Source organism: Varanus komodoensis, unplaced genomic scaffold (genome assembly GCF_004798865.1).
Source record: "Varanus komodoensis strain SLA01 unplaced genomic scaffold, ASM479886v1 scaffold49, whole genome shotgun sequence".
In the NCBI taxonomy this organism is placed as follows: domain Eukaryota; kingdom Metazoa; phylum Chordata; class Lepidosauria; order Squamata; family Varanidae; genus Varanus; species Varanus komodoensis.
In genome coordinates this window covers 4,371,082-4,389,271 of record NW_025336072.1, presented here as the reverse complement: position 1 = coordinate 4,389,271, position 18,190 = coordinate 4,371,082, and positions in this window count along the sequence as shown.

Below are 18,190 nucleotides of genomic sequence, written 5' to 3'. Positions count from 1 at the left end.
CAAATGGTATGCCTTACCTGTCACTAGCTGGACTGTGCATTAAATTATTGCCCAAGAAATCAATAAACCACAGCAATTTTGTGGTTGGTGGGTGAAAGCAAGAAATGAGCAATGTTTCTTCTCCCTGGACTAAAATTGCTGGGAACCTCAATATAAACATTACATTGCATTTTGCTGTTGTATGCTGGTGTAAATACCAGTTTGCTTCCATGTTTTCTGAAATCTGCTGATCAAAAACTAGAAGAACTGGGATTGCTTGGGTATGGACCCCAGCAAAGTGCAAAATGGAAAATAAACAATCACTGGCAGCTTACAAATCTGATTGTGACTTACTGATAATGAAAATCACAGCAAGATACAAAAATAACTGAAAAAGACAATTTGAGGAACTGGAGAAGGTTCATTCTACAGAAGAGATAGTTGAACACTCACTTCTAACATTGGACAATGAAGATGGATATAGTGGAAATATGACAAATTATTTAACTTTTCATGAGTTATTTTCAAAAAGTTATGCCTCCCCTTGTTTACATGGCTGTTTGTGTATTCTGTGGCAGTAAGAAAAAAGAAGTACAGAACCAATGAAAGCCATATTTCCTTATCAAAATGTACAATGTAAAGTAAGCAGTTCACTTATTCTATATAAACTATTCCACTCCCAAGATCTACATGTTGAAATAACTTGGAATGTTTTCTGTTTTAGTAGGGTACATATGTATAAGCCATAAAATACTATTAAAGTTTCAATAGTCTAAAATGTAACTGAATAGGCTAATTTATTATAATCACTCCTTAATTACCTTATTGGGATGTTTCAAAGCCTTTTCCTTCAAAGGATGAATTTCTCCTGCTTTTATGTGATAACGCCAAGGTCTACATGCAGTTTCCAAGACAGATAATAAAGCCATCAATTTCGGGCAGTGCAGTGCTGATGAATTCCATGTGCAACTTTTATTTTCATCTTTCTCTATTCTCCCAACCAGAATATTGATTTTTCCAGCTAGGTTCCACCAATGCTACTTCAAAATGACCATAAAAATATCTAGTTAAAGGAAGCTGGGGCTACATCCCCATTTGCTGGTGCAAATGGGTTAACGTGATACATCAGATATGATCTCTGGGTTGTAGTCTGGCAACCAAAATAGCAGATTGTTGGAATTTTTGAAATGTGGCCTGTTCCACCCCATTCTTTCTATTAATGTTATCTCTGGTGTCCGGGCTTTCCCCTTTGCATTTATCCTTGACTGTTTCACCATATTTAGAGTACAATATTGGGTTTGTCTACATAGAAGAGTTCAGTGGGGGTTGCTTCCAGGAAACTCTGCCCAAGATTGTCTTAGGATGGCAATCTATCCCCTTTCATAGAAAGGTACCTTTCTTGATTAAGTGTTGCATTTTCAATAAATTGCATTCAAAAACAGGAATCCTTTCCCTGAGATTATAACCAGGCAAGTGGGGCATGTAGAGTTGTTTTACCTTTGCCACAGCATTTTAACCAAAGCATCCTCTGTAAGAATCACAGAAATAGAAATCTGCAATCTGTCCAGTTACAGTTTGTAGATCCTGTCTTAGACATATGCAAAAAATATTGTTCCATAGCCTTGGTTGTCTATTTATAAAACTTAACTCCTAATGTGCAATTAGTCTCTTTCTTCCCTTCAACTATTCCATCCTATTAGAATTTAAATATGCAGGAAGTGTGTGGGAAGACAACATATAACTTCTTTTGCATAACTGTGACACCACACTTCAAGACTCTCTTGGTCTGTCTCTGGGCAAAAACTGCCAATTATGTCAATTGTGCTGTGTTTCAGGCCTAATCCATCTACCTGATGATCATAAACCTCCATTGACACATCATCTCCCTCAGTTTCAGTTTTTTCTGCAAGCAGGAGTAGATTTCCACAGGGACTTCTACAGAAGCAGCCAAAACCATATTTTTATAATCTGGCACATGGCAATAAGAATTTATTTTCTAAAAATACCTAAATTGCAACCAAGCATCTCAACCCTAAAAGGTTATAAATACTATCAAAATTCCAACTAATAGCTAAAGTAAAGTCAGAACCTGATCTGAACACTGTGGAAGCTTTCATAAATCATAGGTCTGGGATGGGTGTTTTGGATTTGGCTTGAAATACTCTAAAAGTGCAGGTATTAGACAAGGTTTAATATTTGCAACAACACCTCGACAAGCAAAATTCACATAATGAAATGTGGGAGCCACTAATGATCAGCATATCTGTTCTGCCTTTCCATGTGTGTCAATATAAATTAGGCTTCCTGGAGTCTCAAATGGATTGCTAAGAAAACTGCCATCACTGAAGGATATATCAGCCTCTAGCTGAAGACATCTGTCAATGCTGAAACTTAATTTGGGGTGATACAAGAATAGGTGTCCCAGTGGTCACCTCTGAAAGGATGGCAAACAGTTCTGAATGGGGCAGCAAAGATGAGTCCCATTCAATGAAAAGAAAATATAGCATAACACAACCATGAAAATCAATGTTTCAAGCAATGTCAGGAAAGCTGCTGTCATACTTGCACAAGGAAAGAAAATGAGATCACACTTCAATAGCTGAATGAACAACCTAGTTAAACCAAAATGTCTGAGTTGGAGCCAGTTCTATGCTTACTGAAGGCACTGGTGTTAAATCAACTTAAATCCAAGCACTTCAGCTACACTGGATTGAGCTACAAAGAAAAAAATAAATAGCTTCTATACAAACCGTACAGAGAAAGGCACAAACAGCAAAAGAGTAAATTTGTTCAAAGAAAAGGTTATTATGAATGCAGCCTTTGCTACATGCTAAATTACATCCTGTTCCCAACTCTTCCAAGAAACAAATGCAGAGGAATTCCTTGGTTCCAGAATGATTCATATGGAAAATGAAAAAGAATTGAGTCTTGATCCAATGGAAAATTCTTCAGCACAAATGTCTCTTAAATGAATGGGAGTTGTAACATCTCATCATAATATCAACCCCCTTTCCCTTCCATCTATTCTGCAGAGAAAACAATCAGTCTAGAAGGAAAGTCATATGTTTTCCTATGTGGGTGGCAGTGGGTGGGGAAATGAAAAGAAAATGCAACCCCAAAAAGAAGACAATGAAAATAAGAAAATATATGCAGAAGTGCAAATGTAGATATAATTATTAAAATTTTAAAATACATACAATGCACCACCTCAATATAGGGAAGATTGCGCCTAACTAGCTTGAATATTTCAGGGAGGAGCAAAGCTGCCAATTTCAGTTGTATTCATCTAGTCCTTTTCTGTACCATAAATTTATTTTGATCCATTTCTTTATCACTTTGCAATTTCAGCCCCAAAGAGTGAAGGAAAATTCAAACTTACTTTCATGATCATTTCTCTGCATTTTTGAACACATCCTTCAAACCATGCGAACTTTTTGCAAGCAAGAGCTCTGTAAGGATGTCTTGAAGAACAACCAGATGGTTTCACCTTCATTTATGCTGTCACCGTTATCTATCACCTAATTATGCTGCTTATATTGAAGGCTTTTGAGATACCTTTTCGAAGAAAACAACTAGAACTTAAGATAGACTAATATTGGATGCACCCCAAAAGGCCCACCCTGCTAAACAGCAGCTCACAGCTTATCTTTCCTTGCTTTCTCCTCACAGAAATGGCCAGAATGAGCAAAGCAGAAGGGGAGTGTTGCACTAGTGGGAACTCACTCTTGGCCTACCATTGTTTGTTGAAGATTTGGTTCCAGTGTATAGAATTTGGGATTTTTTAAAAGTTGGATCAATAAATATTAAAGTTAACCAACACTTCTCACAGGTGTCATCCATTTCAATTTCATCTACAGAAACGCATGCACTGGGAGATTTTGCAACAGTGAAAAAGTAGAGCATTCTCTTAATAAGAAATAAAAGAACGTTCCAGTCCAAGGCCCAAGTGATCCTGTAGGAATTTGCCTGCCTGATGTGTGGGTGGCTGTGAGATTAAGCCTGGCTTGGATGCTGCAGAGGGGAAGAGGAGGAGAAGCCTGAGAACCCCCCCCCCCCCGCAGAAACTTGTGCACAGCATTGCCATTTCGCTGAGGCACAAGGAAGTTGAAAGCCCTGCCATATACCCAGGAAAGGTGTTGAAGTGGCCTCAGTGGGGGTGCCACACTGGCCCCTGCTTGAAAATCAGTGAGGATCACTGGACCGTATGGTTCACACAGCCGCTTCTTTCTCTGTTCCATGGCGTCTCCAACTCAATTATATACTGTCTTTCACTCAGCTTTGAAGCATGACCATTGTGGCCTTGGATTCAGCCCCTATCTGGGCTGTAAAGTCCTCTTCTGGCCACTTCATTTGCTTCTTTTCAGATGCTGCAAGGACTCGCTCACTGCTGAACCATTGGGTAATGTAATTGCTTCTGTCAGTCTCCTTTGTGGCAAAATGGAAGAGCTACACAGATTCCCTAATTTTAAGAAAGGAAGATGATCAAATCACTCCTGAATCTTGAAAAGTACTTCAATAAGAACTAGCCAGCAGGTAGCGTCTATTTAAATTTGCATGAAACCTTTCAGCCTTTCACATCCACAGCAGGTGCTCTTGGAGCCAACATTATGCTTTATAAGAAACATCATTCCCCCCTCAGAGATAGCACAATGTCTGCTCTCTCTTAGGCATCTCTTTTCCATAGAGAGGGAAGGGTGCAAAAAGGCACGAAGGGTGCAGAAGGCTACGGAGCAGCTCCAAGTGGCTATTTAAGCGCCAGGAAAAGTGTCATGGGGATAGCAAGAGGGAGGCATTTAAATACATTTCTGTTGAAAAGATCAAAATCAAACCTTTCATCAGCCTTGCCATGTAGGATTCAGGCAGAAGACAGAAAGACAAAAAAGCAGAGAATAAGAAAGGGGAGCAGGTAACACAAAACCTACACATTTCCAGTCATCACTTATCAGATATTACCCTTTGTTAAACTCATGAGTGACAGCCAGGAGCTTTACTACCAGTGGAAATGTCAGCACCAGATCATTATTTGATGACTATCATTGCTAGCATAAAGGTCCTTGTGTAGAATAAAGCTAATGTTGCTGCCGTACAATTCAGTGCCCAGCCTGACATGTCTTTTGTCTGAATCTAAGCTGCTGTGTCTCTTCCAATCAAAAGCCTCAGCCAAGGATATAACATACTAAGGGATGAAAGATTTCCCATTTCTCCTTTACACTTGGCCAAGGTGATGGAATGCTGAATTCCATCTTGCAGAATGTACAGTGTAAGTCCTTTTGCAAATAATACTGTTTCCCATACAAGCTCAGTTCACTCTACAAGGGCCCCCTTTTTCTCCTACCACCTGCTATGTAACTTGTCTTTACTCCTGATTTTGTTTTATTCCTCTTAATGTTGATATAGAGTTTCAAGATGTTCAGAAGGTACATTGAAGAGCTTCCCCACAGTTTGCCATAATTCAAGGGCTTAAAAAGAGCCAAGGGATACGCTTCACTCATAAGCGCTGGGCTTTGGGAAGCACCCCTCACACAACAAAATGCCTCTCAAAATGCTGGTCTCTAGTTTCAATGCATCCCTGTTTGGAATAAATTCCTTCAGGTGATTCCTTCACTAGCTGAGCTAAAGCTAGAGATAGAGCTGACTTAGGGTTAGGCTTAGGTGGTGCAATTATAACATTTTTCAGATCGTATTGTATTATACCAGACCTGTAAATTACTGACACTCCAATTCTAAACATTTCTGCTAGCATAACCTCCTGTGACACTGAGATGTAACATCACTGCAATTTCAGCATAAAGTTGCACTTTTGGGTATTGATATGCCACATTCCCAGCAAGCACTTTTGTGCTGGGACAGCAAATCTTCAGATCAAGCTGTTCATCAAGAAAGGGGGACATCATTACATTGCTTATTTATGGAAGATAATACAAATGGGACAGGGACAATATAATCATTTCAGAAAAAAATATAGATAAGAACTTTGTAATCTGCTCAGGAGCATTTTGTTAACAAAGATAAAAGTGTTGCTTGACAAATCATTTGTCTGTGCTTAATTATCCATTCCAAACCACACTCATTCTTTCTACAAATCTCTAGGATGAGATTAGTTGTAAATCTGATTATGTGTTGTGAGTCTGCAGTAGCAGAGCCACAACACATAATTTCACAAATTCAAGAAGAGGAATTAAGGATGGAAACTTATACTGCCATGTGGGAAGAACTACGCTATATGGAAAACTATCTCAAAGCATCTTGTAGGTTGGACCCTACCATGTTTGTTTTTAAATTCAGTAAGCAGTGGTGTCACTGGTACACCAAGACTGTAGTGATGAATTCTGAAACGTAAGCATTCACTGTGACATGCTTCATAGTTTCACCGCCAAGAAGAATCCAAACACACAGGCAGCTGTGTTGATTCAAACTAGTTCTTACCATTATCATCTCTACTGGGAGCAGATTTTTTGTAAGGATATTGATTCTTAATTGCCCAGTCAAGACTGAGTGTCTCCCAAAATATTCTGCATTGCCACAATATAAAGTTTCTGAGAAAATCTGTCCCTGTCCCCAACTATTATGAAAACTTCAGCTAACTTCAGAAGAAACCAAGGAGGTTTGATCTGTTTGAGTGGCAAAGGATTTAATTATCCCTGCTAATCAATACCTCCTGGCACTTGCACCCTGTGAGCCCTGGCTCTATTACAATACTTTACAAGGCAGAAGGCCACCCTGTTTGGGTGTTCTTCTTCCTGCTCTCACTGAGCGGTCCAGCCCTGTGCCTCTCCTTGTACATTTCTATTACCCTGCACCCCTGGAAGACCACACTCAGAACAAGAGAACCTCCTATAATGCACAGAAGCTCTCCAAGAATCCATTTAGAGATTTAAAGATGCAGGTCAGAAATTTTAATTCAGCTCAAAAATAAACTGGGAGCTACAAAATTCAAATATTAGAACAACAAGCTATCAAAAACTGGCCATCAGCAGTACTATAGGCACAGCATTTGACAGCTGAAATTTCTGACCATTTTTAGAGGCACTGCCATATCGAGTACACTGCATTCATTCAAGCTAGGTTTGATCAAGAAATGTGACCAATAGCCAGATCTGCCTTCTTGAGAAAAGGGTGCAGCTAGTACACTTCAGAGATATAAATGTTATATCTCATCTCCTTGTTCTGAGAGTGGCACTTAATAAACCCTAGTTCTATGCAGTTAATCATGCTGCCTTCCTGGAATATTTACTTGACTGTAATCTAGGTGTTCTGTCCACATGGGTAACCACACATGTAAAGATGCTATGAGGCTAGCCTGACCCTTAAAAACCAATATGAGTGCCAGCCATGCCCCCTTATCCAACATGTGATCAGCAACAGTATGAAAAGTACCATATGTATGCACTCTCGGAGGTGGGACTCCTGGTGGACCAGGACTCCCATCCCTATGGAAGGAACCCTATGCTTGTACATGGAGGCAGAGTGCCTCAGTCAGGGTGCAAACAACCGTGTCAGCATTTAGGACAGTGCTGGCCTACTGGTGTCCTACAGATATTGTAGACTACAATTCCCATAGTTTCCCAGTCAGCATATGGGGGGTGTAGTCTAACACATTTGAGTAGACTTCTCAGTCCTAATAGCTCCAAACCATACATCGTTCTGTGTCTGTGCCTATTAATCTGGAACCCTGAAATGCCTTAGCCCTAAACCAGCCGTCCCCAACTTTATGCACTCTAGCTGTGTTGCACTACATTTTTGATCAATCCCAGACGATACTGGTTCAAAATTATGGGGGTTGTAATTTGACAGCTGTGTTGGGGGATGATGCCCTACACAATGGATACCCAGCTATTTATACGTCCCCATACATTATGGCAGCCTGTGCTATACTTTTGTTGTTTTCACATGGGGAACAGACATTTTTTTCCAATTTCTTCACTGCGGCACAATTATGCATGTTCATTTTGGGGAATTACTTGTATTGATTGGTGAATAAAGCCATTCCAAAACATGAAAAGTAGTGTGACATTCTTTTTGTCAATGTTGAACAAATACCAACACTCTGCAAATATCATCTTCCCACTCTGCTGCTGCTACATGAGCAAAACTATCTGAGCCTTATGAAAAGATTCATGCCAAATGAATGTTCGTTTTTGGTGCTCCCAGAACTGTGCAAATCTCCAGCAGGAAAGGCAGTGAAATGATGGGAGTAAAGAGCAGGTGCTCTCCTGCGGTGCTGCTTGTGTAATCTCCTCACAACTCAGAGCTGGATTTCAGCTGCATGCAAAGGCAGAGCAGCAGCACTGCTCTCCACGGACTACATGCAGCATGTTTCACTGAAGTAATGATGATGGCCCAAGCATGTGTCACTCTTGAAGACCATCTATTAAAAAAGCAAGATAATGTGTGCTTTATATTGTTTGAATTTAATGTCCATGTTTCTAGGGACTATGATTAAAGTGACAAATGTCCGTTTCTAACATTCTTCATCCATCACACTCCTGCTGGAGAGACAAAATGGCATTCTTAAGACTGCTCCTAGAGTCCATGAAATACTAAGGGAATTCAAGGAGAAAGATAGACACCATGTTTTGCAGTATGGCACAGTTGTTTATTTTGTTACAAGCAGATGGGCTCAGAAAGGACTTTTATGTGCCAGGCCAGGCCTTCACACCAAATTAACTCTCACATGGCACTTTGCAAGTGCCAGCGTGTGGTTAGTCACCCCTGCATAGACCCTGTTACTTTGCAGGAACAATTATACACATAAAATGTGGAACAGGCATAGGAACAGATCCTATATCTGTTCCAACCATCTCTGCTCTGTTTGATGGGACTTCCACGGATGGCAGTCTCAGCAAATATTTTGAACTCAGAGGTTATATAGGAATCACTCTGAATCTGCACATGTCTGCCCACATCAGTCTGGCATTCTGTGGCTTTCAACCACATCTGGGATCTGCACAGGGAGTAGGAAGATGCTGTTTCCAAATACTTGCTCTTCCCAGTTCCCTTAGCCTAGCATTCCATTGATTTCCTCTACACAGAGCAAGATTTCCTCTATGCTTTTATGGAGAAAGACTAAGGAAAATGATAAGGCTTTCTTAGCCACCACCAACAAGGGTAGGATCATCATTTCTATGTCAAGCCAGCAAGGAAACAGTGTTTTCCTGAAAGTGTGAAGACATTTCTGTTGCCTGGGAAACTTCGCTGTTTTGTCTGCAGTATGACAATTGATGTATTATATGTATTTGTCTTGAGCTACAAGATTATTGCCTGGCCTATACATTGCAGCTATGAGGGAATCCCTTTAGACTGCTTTCACTATCATATGCTAAAATTCCTTTCTTTCTGGTCCGCTTACTGTTGTGTTAAAGCCAAAGATAGGAGGCTAGCATTTGGTATACACAAATGTGCAAATTGAGACACAAGTGACTTTTTTAAAAAATAAGGGGGAAAACTGCTTCAGAGAGATGATCAAGGGCAGAGAAGTAGCATGCTGTTATTTTTGTTACGTGCCATCAAGTTAGCTCTGACTTATGGCAACCTTACAAATGACACCCTCCAAAATGTCCAATCCATGACAGCCCTGCTCTGCTCTTCTAAATTCAAGGTTGCAGTTTCCTTTAGGGAGTCAATCCATCTCATTTTTGGTCTTCCTTTTCTTCTTCTACTTGTAACTTTCTCTAGCACGATTGACTTCTCCAGGGAGTTTTGCCTTCCTATGATATGCCCAAGGTATGTCAGCCTTAGATTTGTCATTTTTGCTTCTAGGGAAACCTCTTACTGGATTTGATCTAGAACCCACTTGTTCATCTTTATGTCAGTGTAGGGTATTTGCAAAGCTCTTTCCAGCACCACATTTTAAATGCATCAATTTTCTTTATGACAGCTTTCTTCACTGTCCAGCTTCCACACCCCATATAGTGATTGGGAATAGAACAGTGTGGATGATCGTGGCCTTGGTGTCCAGTCAAATGTCTTTATACTTGATGATCTTTTCTAGAGAAGCTGCATGGAGGCACTTAACTCTTACATGACAGCTATCTTTGAACTTCAAATCACCCTGTCCAAAGCAGCCCTCCTGGTAGAATTTAAAATTCATGTTTGTGAGGGAAAGCATATGTTTTAATTGCTGCAAGAGTGGGAAAGATACTTACAATCTCAAGTGGAATAAAGTGGCAAGAGGGAAGTAGTGACCTCATACTTCTTTGTTCTTAAATTGTCCCATCCAAACAACTTTTTAATAGATACCAGACCTTCAGTATACAAATACACATTTTTAAAACATCTGTGTTATCAGCAGTTTAAGCAAGATATATAATTTTAAAATGCATTGTCTGAAAGCACTGTTATTTAGATAATTGGCACATGCACTGAAATAGCTTCACTCAAAGTGTGCCTTCATAAATTGGGGGAAAGACTTATGTCTGGATTTGTGACTTTATAAAGCATGGATCCTCAAACTACAACCTGCCATGCTCATTTATCTGTCCCGCCTCATAGCTTTTGGACTCGCTCAGAGAAAACGATCTCTGAGCGAGTCCAAAAGTTCTGAGCCAGCACACACATTCTTTGAAACTGAGCAGAGAGCTGGTGCACATGCCAAATTGTAACAGCTCAACTGCGCATGCACCAGATTCTCCCACCCCCACACCCAATGCATGCATATACAGAGCAGGAATACAGAGTGGGAAACAGAAGAGAAGAGGATGGAAGAGAGAGAGAGACACCAAAAATGGATTGAAGGAAAGAAAAATATAACTTTTTAAATCCATTTTTAAGTATGTAAGCCATGTCCCCAGGCTGCAGGCCAAGCCAGGGCCGCCTTGCCAAGCCTGGAGGCAGCCGCTAGACAGCAGTGGCGGCTTGTCCAGAGAAGGCCGTGGCAGAGGTGTGGGAGCCACGGTCTTCTATGGGCAAGCTGCTGCCGTTGAGTGGCCATTGTACTTCTTCCCCCCATGGTGGGGAGAGGCAGAAGATGCCCCACTCGGCCAGTCATGGCCCCATCCCTTGCCTCCCCTCACCTCAGAAAGAAGCCCTTGCCTTAGAGCCACCCTGCACTCACCTCTCCGGCTTCCTGCTCCCACTCCTGCTCCCTCGGAAGTGGGGCAGTGGCAGGGACTATAATTTCCATCATACCCAACCAACATGGCCAATGAAAGTTGTAGTCCAACTCATCAGGACAGTACCAGTTTTGGCAAGGTGGCACTTAAAATGTGGTAATCATTGGCTCTGCATCCAAATGCAGTCATTGTGTATTGTGGGAATGGTTCTGGGCTGATTTGCTTCAAATACTAAGAGTGGCATTAACAGTATTTATCCTCAGTATTTTTGCTTCATTCTTTGCAAATGCCAGTTGCAGTCATCAGCAGCATTATGCAAAATACTATATTTAGTGCCTTGGTTGTGTTGTAGGTATGTCCCTTGAATATGCACATGCTCTTCCCCACCTCATCTTGGGCTTCTGCTGCAGCCCAAGGGAACAGAGCAAACATTTTTAATTATTTAATTATTTGTAAATTTTTAATTAAATTTTAATTTATTTTAATTTTAACTAATTTTTAATGTGCAGTGTGCATAGGAATTCATTCATATTTTTTTCAAACTATAGTCCAGCTCCCCAACAGTCTGAGGGACAGTGAACTGACCCCCTCTTTAAAAAGTTTGAGGACCCCTGTTCTAAAGACTAAGTTGTTGTTCATCAGTTCCATGTTCTACAAAAGGTATCTGGATCCATTCTAATAGTTTGTCAAGTTATTATGGGGATTTATTATGGCTCAGTGAAAACTAATCAAGAGATGATATGCCACAGACACAGGGAGTGAGCAGCTACTGTTGTGGACAATGCATATACAAAGGAACAAGAACAATACCAGTTCTTCCATGGAGTACATGTTCCTTGTTTTTCCAAGGAAAGATGGTTGTCCATGTGTATTCTCTCTTTAGAGCCATCTATTCATTAAAAAATATAGAATAACATGCATCTTCCAGTGTATTAGAATTTAAGGGCCAAATTTCTAGATACATCCATTCCGTAAAAACATCAAGTACACCATTGCTGTTATTATCATCCCACAGAAAACTAATATTAGATATTTAATATTAAGCTCCAGTGCTCATCATGGGGGTGGAAAGAAGGTCTTCCACAGAACACTTGCCCCAGCACCTACTGCACAGGATGTCCCAGCTCACTTTCCTTCTAAGTACTTTAGATTTTTATCTAAAGTAAACAACTGTATCCCACTACTTTAATTGACCCCAAAGGATACCATCCTTAGATGGATAAGCAAAAGTTAGCCAGTCTTGTCCTACCACCCTCTCCTCTCACTTCTCACTGCAAAGGACATAATTTAAAATTCCTTTACCTCCTGACAATATCAAGACAGACAAAAAAGCAAGATCTGCAAGAGATCCTAGGACAGTAATGGTGAACCTTTTAGAGACCGAGTGCCCAAACTGACACCCAAAGCCCACTTATTTAGCACAAAGTGCCAACACTGCAATAAAACCTGAAAACTAAGGTTTTAGTTTAGAAAAAACAACTGAAAGCCAGTCCAAGCAAATATATATATATCCTTGGGAGCACACTGACCGGCCATGCGAAAGCTCGGACAAGCCGCAGCTAACAAGTCACGGCTCGTGGTGTCATCACCTGGTGTCACTACTCCTTTCCGAGCATGGCCATGCCCGTTTGCGCATGCCCCTGTTTGCGCTGTTATCTGAAGCTCGGCTACTGGGGGGATGCTGGGGTGACTTGGCTCATGTGCTGACAGAGAGGTATCTATGTGCCCACTGTGGCACATGTGCCATAGCTTTCCACAACTGGCCTAACCCTACCCTGGTGCACTCTCCTAAACTTAAAATAGGGGTAATATACCATTGAAAGTGGGTGATTTTGCAAAAGCCTTCCTTAAGTAGATTTTTCTGCGCAGCTCATCATTTCTGCCCATTCTGAAAACATTCCAACCATCAAAACAATGCCAGGACACCTCGTTTTCCTAACCCTAACCCTAATATAGGGGTAATTACCACTGAAAATAATGTGATTTTGAAGAAGCCTTTCTTGAGTAGCTTTTTTTGCACTGCTCATGATTTCTGCCCATTCTAAACACATTCCAACCTTCAAAACCATGCCAGAACACCTCGTTTTTCTAACCCTAACCCTGCCCTGGTGCACACCCCTAACCCTAATATAGGGGTAAAGTTCCATTGGAAAGAGGGTAATTTTGAAAAAGCCTTCCTTGAGTAGATTTTTCTGCACTGCTCATCCTTTCTGCCCATTCAAAATATTCTAACTATCAAAACCATGTCAGGACACCTCATTTTTCTAACCCTAACCCTAGCCTGGTATGCACCCCTAACCCTAATATAGCGGTAATTACCATTGAAAATAATGTGATTTTGAAGAAGCCTTCCTTGAGTAGCTTTTTCTGCACTGCTTATCATTTCTGCCCATTCTGAACACAATCCAACCATCAAAACATTGCCAGGACACCTCATTTTTACTACCCTAACCCAGTGATGGTGAACCCTTCAGAGACTGAGTGCCCAATCTGCAACCCAAATCCCATTCATTTATTGCAAAGTTCCAATACTGTAATAAAACCTGAAAACTGAGTTTTTCATTTAGAAAAAAACTATTGACAGCCAGTCCAAGCAAATCTCTCTCTCTCTCTCTGTCTCTTTCCTTGGCAGTGCACTGACCGTGCTTGCAAACCCTCGGACGAGTTGCTGCTAATGAGCCACAGGTAGTTGCATCATCCCCTGGCGCAGCTACTCCCTTCTAAGCATGCACATGGTCCCTATGTCTGCTGTTATCTGATCCTCGGCTGCTGGGGTGATGCTTGGGCGACTTGGCTCGAGTGTCAACAGAGAGGGCTCTGCCTGCCTGCTGTGCCGCGCGTGCGATAAGTTCGCCGCCACTGTCCTAGGATAATTTTTATTTTACTATTACAAACTGTCCAGATAATTCTAGGGAGGTTTGCCTCACACTTTGGGAGCCACGGCACTCGATGGATCATGGATCATGATTAAAAGAAATATAAATGGACGAATTCTGTTAAAATGCTGCTCATCCTGCCTGCTTTTGACTACTATGCCTGTAGCATGTTAAATGCTTTTTGCACTGTGATCAGCCAGTGGGGCATTTTCTGAACTTCAGTGAGTATTGTAGGTGCAGATGTAGAATGGTTTAGTGCCAAACCCACACATTTTGATGACAAGAAATGAAAGGGAAATAATAATAATAATAATAATAATAATAATAATAATAATAATAATAATAATAGTGCACATTTTATTCAGTAACTTATGCCAGTTGCTGCCTTTGGTATTCATTGGCAGTTTCAGCTTGATGCAGTGGGAATTGCATACACTCATCCTGAGAACAAAAATCTTGTGTGTCTTGTGCCCTACATATAATGAGCATACAGTAGGGAATTTTCAAAGGAACAAGTAAGGATTCGGAATGAGCAGCAGCTTGTGGAAAAAAAATATTTTGCAAGTAAAGACATCCGTAGAAGTGAGATCTTTCCATTTCAACCAAAATGCAACACAGTATTTTTAAATGTTTTCAGAGTGTATAGCTGGGTACCTTTCAACTTAGAACTATCTCTGCGTTTCTCCAGTTCTGTGCTGGAGAGAGAAAAGGAAAAATGACTGAAAAGGAATACATCCCAATCTGCAGCATTGCGCCTACATCAGGGCCCATCTGGAATGCAGCACTGGGGTGGAGGTGTGCACTTGGCCTAGGAGGCCATGCCATGGGGCAAGAGCATGGGCTGCTTGCTTGGCCTTCACGCACTCTTGACCGGCAGGCCTCGATGGTGGGCAAAACTGGTGAGCACCTCTGAGATTCCACACTCCAGCAGGTCCCACTGCCAAGCACCCGAGTTGCTCCCTCTCTTCACCATTATAACCACATGTTCACTTCCCTCTTGCTCTGGCCCAGCCAATGGTGGTGGTGGTGGTAATGAGGGGCAGTGGATGCCCCTGGCTCTTTGTTCACTGGCTCTCTGCTTGTCAAGCAAGCAAGCAGCAGCAATAATGAGAAAGAGTGCGCAGAGAAATTGCGACTAGAGATGTAGAGATACTCACTGCGGGAGAAGGGCCATGGAGGGAAGGTCTTGCCTGAGGGCCCTCCAAAACCTGAAGCCTGCACTGCTGTGGAGCCAGTTGAATCAGTGAAATCTTTCATACGTCTCCTGTAGTAAGCTGTTTTAAGGCAACCCACAAGCAACACAGGGGGATGAATTTACCTTGCATAAACAGCTGCCCATGTTACTAGGAGCTCCCAAGGTTTGCATGTTCTTGGCTCAGAATATGAAGCATGGTAACTCAAATGCTTGTCTTAAATATGAGGCAAACATTGCAAGCCCACAGTTCTTTCTCCTGCTCTAGTTTTAAACCAAGCCAGAGAAATGCTCAACCCCTCCCCTCTTCCCACTACCTCCTCACCTTGCTGCTACACCAGCCCCAATGGTAAGAAGGGAGATTCTACATTCATCCTCTGGTACTTGGGGGCACTGCTACACAGTAGCTAAGGTATCAGTCATTCTGAGGGGTGTAATATCCCCAGGTTTACCAATGTTCAATGGATGACCTGGGAAAATTGCACTTCCTAGAGCAACCTGAGCTGGTGTTACTGTCGTAGAAGGTGCTAAAGTGGTGGAAGAAATCTCTTTCTTCTACCTGCCACTGTGCAACAGCAGTAAGAAAAATGGGTGAGCAGTGAGGGAGGTTGAGAAGTGGCTGGGAAAAGGAGATAAGAAGATTCTTCAGTGGTTGGGAACAGGGACCAAAGTTGCTTACACCCAGTTACTTCAGCTGAGGTGTGACTTGGTATGGTGTCACCTGCAACTGAGCTCAGGATAAACCACACTATTTTCTAAAGGAGACATGATGCTCAGTTAGCTGACCCAATGACAAAGCAAATTGAGGAGCAAATTGAGGCAAATCGAGAATCAGTGACATATTACTGATTAAGACAGGATAACAACTTTGCTGGAACAGACCAGTGGTCTTTTCTGTCCAGCCACTGGTATTTTTAAAAAGCAGCATCACCTGCTTTTTACCCCTGCACGTCGGACTCAGAGACACACTACTGGGAGGCCGTGGTTAGATCACTTGTACTGCATATGCTTGTCTCTGTAACAGTTGCAACGGATTTCATGTCTTACATAGCACTTCGATCATCAGTACAGATGCAGAGCCAGCATGCGTCTGCTGCTTTCAGTATTGTTCTCATCTGGATCCTCTACCTGCTACAGCCAGCTATAATTACAAAGGGGGAGATGACAGGAATAAGAATACAAAACAGGAGCTTCCTAAGCAATAATTCTGTCATTAATGTGAAGGGTTTCTCTTCCAGCACAGGTCACTTAAGACTCTAGTGGGCTTAGCACAAAATACTTCACACCCTGTAGGCAGCTTAACTGCAGGATAAAGGAGTGCATATTCCTTCAGAACTGATTGGCAGGAGGTCGGAGTGCACCTCTGTGCCATTTTTTTTTTGTCTTACAAAACTGTCTCAACAGACACATTACCAGAATTATTGGGACCACGCTGTTAGCACAGATGAAATATGGAGAATAAGGTTCTTAAAGGTTGATAAGTAATTTGTTTGCCTGCTTGAGATACTTTTAGTCAATTTTGCAGGATTTGCATAAGTCCTTAAACTATCTGGCACACTGTAAACCATAACATTTTCATATAATACTGGATGTATATTGTCAGGGAATCTCAGTTATCAACCCCGAGAACATACGCTCAGATCCAAAGGAAGACACCTTCCCCTTGAACTTCAGCCGTTTTATTGGAGAAAACAACCGAGGTAAAGCCCTCTGTGGAGTACAAAGCTACAACAGTGCTGCCAGGTAGAGGTGTGCCAACCAGCTGCAAGTTCCAGAACACATACAGAGTGTTTTATAGGTTTTGAGTCATGTGCATGGGAGCTGGGGCTGATGGTGAGCAAATAATAGGCACATACGAACAGCTAATGTATTCATGAACAAGACAGTGTGAAGAAACTGCAGAGGGGACATGACGTCATGGTACATGTCAGTGATTACAGAGTATTGATATGGCAAAGAGAAAGGCACATGAATCATGACAGGGTTTAGGTGTGGGTATTGACCTGCAAGAAGACTAGTCAGGGCAGTTTGCTGCAACCCAGCACATTAACAGAACAAAAGCCTTAGTGCAGTGAAATGCTAACAAATGTAACAAGCTTAACTTTGCACCTAAATGTAGCAGCGCCTCAAGTGAGCAGAATGTCAGTCTCTTAAAGAAACAGATGACTAACAAAGCTTCTGGGGAAACAAAGGAATTCTGGTTCTTTTGGGGCAAGAGGAGGAGGGACACTGCATGTTTGATTTTATATCACAAAGGCACAAAGAAGCAACCTTTCTTTACAAAGATTTATTTGGATTTGCCCAACAATATCAGTAAATACTGGGGACTGCAGGTGGCACAGTGGTTTAATCCGCTGTGCTGCTGGGCTGGTTGATCGAAAGGTCGGGGCGAGTTCCCATTGCTCTGTCCCAGCTGCTGCCAACCTTGCAGTTCGAAAGCATACAAATGCAAGTAGATAAAAAGGTACCACTTCGGTGGGCAGGTAACAGCATTCCGTGCACTTCGGTGTTTAGTCATGCCGGCCACAGGACCACAAAGACTGTCTGTGGACAAACGCTGGCTCCCTCGGCTAGGAAACGGAGATGAGCACCGCCCCCTAGAGTCAGGCATGACTGGACGTAACGTCAAGGGGAAACCTTTACCTTTACCTTTATCAGTAAATACTATCTGTATGTATCCAACAATGACAATCATTTTGGTGTGCAAGGTTCATTAATTTCTACTGCTGCTCTCTATATCATTACACTTGACTAATGAAGTACATCATTTTAACAATTTACTTTTCAATTTTGCTTCCTGATTTTCTCTTTTCCTTCAGATTACTGATACATTTTTAGTGTGTTGCTATCAACTGTGACTCACACAGTGTGGACTTGAATAAAGGAAACCTGCATTCAGCTATGGAGCTCACCTAGATAACTTCAGCCTCACCTCCCTTCAAGGCTGTGTGGAATTTGGCACTAAAAGTATTAAACTGGATTCTCTAGCAGGCTTTCCTTAGTCTTGGCACATTCATGGCAGCTTACATGGAAAATGACTTCTGGCTTGCAATGAGTAGTATTGTAGCACCCTCTCTCCCCCCCCCCCCCCC